Source organism: Neovison vison, chromosome 4 (assembly GCF_020171115.1).
Source record: "Neovison vison isolate M4711 chromosome 4, ASM_NN_V1, whole genome shotgun sequence".
NCBI lineage: Eukaryota > Metazoa > Chordata > Mammalia > Carnivora > Mustelidae > Neogale > Neogale vison.
In genome coordinates this window covers 140,973,344-140,979,381 of record NC_058094.1, presented here as the reverse complement: position 1 = coordinate 140,979,381, position 6,038 = coordinate 140,973,344, and positions in this window count along the sequence as shown.

Below are 6,038 nucleotides of genomic sequence, written 5' to 3'. Positions count from 1 at the left end.
TAGCAGGTTCAAATGCCTGAAACCAAACAGAGCATGCTTCTTAAATAACTCGGAGATAATGTGATGCAATTTACAGATGAGTGATCTCCGAACTGAATGTTACCACCTTTTGAGATCAAAAGAGGCAGGATTAAGGGACCTAGATTGTGTTTTGAGACAGTGATATCACTTTTTACTCCAAGGAGCTGGACACTGCTCCTTTGGGTAAGTAAACAAGGGCTTTTATTATTTATTCTTAAAAGATCACCAAAAAGCAATAGAAGTTGACTCAGTTTACTCATCAGTGAGTGCATTTTTTTTTTTTTTTTTTTACTTGTTAGAGGAGATCTCGTCAAGAAAATAATTCACTTTAGTTTCTTTCTCAGAAACGTTGCCAAGATTATGGCGAAGTCCTGGGACAGATTACATTTAAAATCTACTCCTTGCCCTTTCAATGCAGTCAACGCTGTTCGGTTTCCCCAGCTGAATTTTTGAAAACTCCGTGAAATGCTAGAAATTTGTGAAATTCGAGGAGACTGTCCACTTATTTTTCTATTGTTTCTAGGAGAGCTTTCCAGTGAACAGCTGAGGGAACTACTGCACAAAGTTTTACTTTGTTACTTAGCGAGGAGATGTTTTTAAAGAGAAGATCTCGGGCAATTTGCTTAACCTCTCTGAGCCTCATCCATGTAATTGAGCTAATAAGACTCAGGTTTAAAGGTTTTAACGAAGAGTAAATGGGAATGTTTTCAAAGTATCTAGCATTGCACCTGAAAACATCAGACTTTCGCTAAGTGATGATAGTTCATATCCTAACTATTTGCATTTCCTGGGTCAGATGTTTACATTTTTTGTTCTTATCTCAGTCCTGTGTCTGTTATGCTTAAGAGATTAATTTTGCAAGAAAATCCTTTAATGCATATTACCTATTTGGCCCTCGCAGCTCTTAAAGGCCCTTGCAATTCTAAAAATGTTCTCTTCTTACAATGATAATATAATAGCACCCCCTGCCACACATACACACACACACACAAATCTGAGACCTTTTCCTCAGGACCTAGAGTGAGTCAAGTGTCAAATGCACAGCTTCTGCTTTCAGATTTCTTTGTTGTTTCTTCTATGACACTCACCTTCTCTGTTGTCCCCTGGGAACGGTAAGCGAAGATCATTCCAGCTGTCAGCATTCTCCCCTCTAACCTTGTTTCTGTATTACTATTCACAATACCCAGAGTTTTGTTCCCTGACCTCAGTCACAGTTACTAACCGAATGATCTCAAGCTGGATTGTACCTTGTTACATGGCCTTCTCTCACAGCTCAAGGGATTTCCAGACTGTTTGCAGGGCTCAAGTCAGCACCAGAAACCAGATGCTGGCCTCAATTTGTCCCACCTGTCCTACCTTTGACCACCCATTTCTCTCCCCCACCTAAATCCCTCCCCTCTAAAGTCCTTTCTACTGATCTTCTCTGACCACTGTGGAGGGATTCTGCCCTACCCTCTGGTTTGACCTCCAGCATTTGGGGTGTTCTTGGGCTTTGTTACAACTGTTAGACCCCCTCTGTTCTTTCTGAGTTTCCTCTCACCCCAACAAACGGCTTCTTCTCTAACCCCTCACTCACTCCTCCACCCCAGTTCCAAGTGTCAAATCCTACCAACTATACAATACTCCTCATTGTCAGAAGAGTGTTCATGAAGCAGAATGGGCTTGGCTTACTCATTGCTATGCCTAGCATGGATTTTTTGTCCTTATTTGCCAATTACCAACAAAACACTTAAGAGCTAATCCCTGTTCAATGACTCTTGACACCTTAGATCTCTTGTAAAGGCTATCCAGGGTGTCTTTCAAGAACAGCTTTCATCCTGTGGGGTATCCATCCTAGCCAAACGTAGGATGAAGAAGACTTAAGCATTGTGCATTTCTTTGTCAGATGCTGCCATGGACAGAAAAAAGAGATTCCACTATTTTGTTGCTTTACTCATTTTTCCACCGAGTTGCTCAGAAAAACTCATTTTTTTTCTTTTTTTAACTCTGCTAAGGCATGGTTTGATTTTTTTTTTTTTTTTTTTGCCAGTGACAGTGATGGCAGAGATCACTCTGTTTGGCTTTGCCTCCTTCCCTGAGGATGACCTTGGCTGGCTCTTAGTGGGTTCCATCATACCTCCCTCTGGATCAAGGGCCTGGGCCCCTACCATCCTGCCCCACATTGGAAAATGCCTCCTTCCACACCTAAGCACTGACTACAAGGGGAGTGCTCAAGGTCAGGAATCAGGGCAGCTTAAGAAATCTTTTCAGGGGGCGCATGGCGTCTAACTCTTTAGAGATTAGGCTCAGGACATGATTTCAGGGTCGTGATTTCAGGTCATGAGCCCTGTGTCAGGCTCCTTACTGGGAGCAGAGACTGCTTAATATTCTCACTCTCTTTCTCTCCCCCCCCCATCCCCCACATCCCCACCCTCACCCAGCCCTGGCTCACAAAACCACTCTCTCCTCTCTCTCTCTTTCTCTAAACAAAACAAAACAAAACAAAAAACCTACAAGAACTTTACAGAACTTAGAGAAAGAGACCTTGAGGGTCACATTCCAGACTTCAGGTTTGTTCTCTTACTGCAGTCCTTGTTCCCAAAGCTGCTGCCTCCCAGTCCGCACTCAGTACACATTTTGAGTCACTGAGTCAACCAGCCCCGTGGTGCCTCGGCCCCCAGAGGCTCCAGACAGTCCTAAATTCATGTCCTTCTCCATGTCCTCATCTCTGGGATGCTTTAGTATGATCTATGTCAGTTAGGAATTCAAAGCAATCGGCTTAATCTCTCTCTCTCTCTCTCTTTTTTTTTTTTTTTTTTTGCCTGAACAAATTACCTTCCCCCAGAAATTCTTGAAAAAATGTTTCTGGGTTCCTAGAAATCACAATTCCAGTCTCAATTATGATACCCATATTCACATATGCCTTCCCACGTTCTGATTTATCTTCATGTCTCAGATTTTTCTCTGGGTTTCTTTGGGCATGGGTGGCTCTTCGGGGATTGAAATTTCCTCTCAGGCCTCTTTCTCCTAATGCTTTTAGAACTTGTTGGTATACATTTCCACTTTTATTTTTTTTTCAATGATGTGCTCTTTTAAACTTTTTGGGCCTTTATGACATATGTAACTCTCTGCATAGACATGCTCCCATATGTACACACACATCTGCTTACTTTGGACCTGGGGTTTAGTCATTTTACACTTGTCTTTCTCTGCTTTTTTTTTTTTTTTTTTCTGAACAGAAATTTAATTCCGGGATTTTCTGAAGTTCAGGTTTTTTTTTTTTTAATTTAACTATTCTGGTTGATGAATAACTTTGATATTTCTAGTGATTAAGGATGGTCATATGCGTGACCCCTGAACCCCACCCTGCGCCCCGTTCCGCCCATCTCCAGCCCAGTGCCAAGCACCGAGTGTCGCTGCCTGCCTTCCAGTGACCCCAGCACCTCCACGCTGCCTGCTTCCTCCACGCAGAAGTGTCTAAGGGCCTTGACTTTTTTCACGCCTCAGTTCTTATCTATTTAGAGTTCTCATCTCTCAGAGGGCTGCCCTATCTGCTAGGAAACAGCCGATTTGAATCCAGGTGCTCCTAAGCAATGCTGGTATTTTTCGTTTATTAGTGCTAATTTGAAACTGGAGGCAAGCAGGTATGCGGAGCATTTCCCAGCCCCTCCCCAGCTGCAGTAGATACCCCCACCACCGTGATTCAAGGTGGGCCCCCAACGATCCCGCCCTTCGGTAGGATCCCCTTCCCATAGCCCTGTGCCGGTCCATGGGAAACCAGAGGATGCCAGCCCTATGTCACAAACTGCTCCTCAGACGACAGGGAATAGAGGTATACCTTGAGAGCTACACTTAGGGGAGGAGGGATGGTGGGGGGGAACAAGCTGGATCATTTTTCCAGCAAGCACCATAAGAGGGACCCCAATCAGGAGCCACAGATGAACCCGGAAGTGAGGGTGTGTAGAGACCCACATTGTGGTTGGTGTCAGACTGGAGGGAGTCAGGGAGATGGCGGCACCCAAATCAGAGGAGCCCCGAATGGCCATTAGGAGTAACTGGGCTTGACATGGATTGGGAGGGAGGAGGATCCATGCTGATGTTGATAAAGAGAGGTTACAAGGGGTCAGGGGCTGGGCAGCCAATGATTTCTAGTTAAAGCTGTGATTCTGTGTTCCATTCTTGAAACACAGCAGGGTAATTAAGGAAGCTATATTATAAATCTGATCCTAGAGCTGTTTTTTTGGGAGAAATCAATGGCTCTATTAACATTTAGAACATGAAAACCCATTTTTCCTTTTTTTTTTTGTTTAGTGATGATCTTTTGAAAGCTATGGGCAAGTCATAAGTGCTTCCAGATCGTTTGCGAAGCCAGAGTCTTTCCATCGAGGGAGGAGATAAAGTGACATAGAAGCAATTAAAGGCGATGGGATCAGGGTTGGGCTCCCAAGGTCATGGAGCAGTTCCCTCAGAGAGTCTCAAAGCAAGATGCCCAAAGGAAAAGGTTTGAAATGCCTTTTTTGCCAAAATAATAGGGAGAATTTATACAACTTTAGTTCAGTGTCCATAGTGGGAAAGAACATAACATGTGTCTTGCATTGCTTATTCAGAAAGTTTGTTTATGTAAGTTTATAGTGGTCCTTTATTTCCTTTTATTATTTTTTTTAAGTTTATTTATTGGGGGCACCTATGTAGCTCAGTCAGTTGGCACCTACCTTTGGCTCAGGTCATGATCTCTGGGTCCTGGGATTGAGCCCCGCATCAGGTTCCCTGCTCGGCAGGGAACCTGCTTCTCTCTCTCCCTCTGCCTCTGCCGGCCTCTCATGCTCACTCTCTTTCTGAAATAAATAAAATCTCCCTACCAAAATAAAGTTTATTTATGTAAGTAATCTCTACATCCAATGTGGGGCTCAAACTCACGACCCTGAGATCCAGAGTTACATTGTTTCACTAAAGAAGCGAGCCAGCTGCCCTTATGGTAGGTCTTTTAACATCTTCTAGGAACTTAGCTTTAGCTTAATCTTAGTTCAGGCACTAAACATTATTATTGTTGTTGTTGTTGACAATTCTTTTTATTCGCAATTATTATTTTTGGTTATACTGCTGAAAAACCAAGTCAAACCTAATGTAGTTAGGCGGTGCAGCAGGAAAGAGTGAGATCTGACAGTGAGATCTGGTCACTGCTTAACTGTGTTGCTACGGGCAAGCCCTCCAAGCTTTTGTTTACCTAGTGGTAGAGGGGGACGCCATTACCTCCCTGTAGGGCTGTTGTCAAGAGACTTCTTAGCCTTAATTGCAGAGGTAATGGCCTCAGGACTGAGTATATATTGACCGTGTATATTGACTATTTACAACGCTGTCTGACAGAAGTCTACAGTGATCTGTCCGAAAGCATCAGTGCTACCAACTTTTCTATGACTTCATGTCTACTCCGCATTTGCCCAGAATGACCAGGTTTCTACTCTCACAGGTTTATTTTGACATAATTTGAAAGCACACACCTATCTAAGCTTCACAGCTTGGCATGCAAGGCTTTTTATGGATTAGCTCTGGCCCATCTCACAAGTTTCTCAACTTCTCCTCCTTCCATGTTTCTCATCTTCATGTCTTCGAGAATGGTGTTTCTCTTATCCGTGTTCTTCTCTTCCGACTCCTGGTGAATTCCAATTCATCCTTAAAAATACTCAGCTGTCCCTGATCATTGGTTGGTTCCTTCTTTCCTTCAGGCAGCATTTATTGGCCTATTGTTTGTCAGGAACTCTGTCCCTAACATAGGTGTATAAGATAAGAAGATGTGGGTAAAGCCTTCATGGAGTCCCCGAGAAAGAGTTAATCATTCCCTTCCTGTACATACTTTGTATGCCTTTCTGTACCATAGTGTACTGTGCCATCATTGTTCGTTCACAGATTTCTCTCCCCAGTAAGACTCAGATTCCCAAGGACCAGGGCCAAATCTTAATCATTTTTTTCCCCTTCACATGGGAAACAACATAGAGTTGCTGCCCCCAAAGGTTGTTTAAATAAACTAGACTGTGAACAAA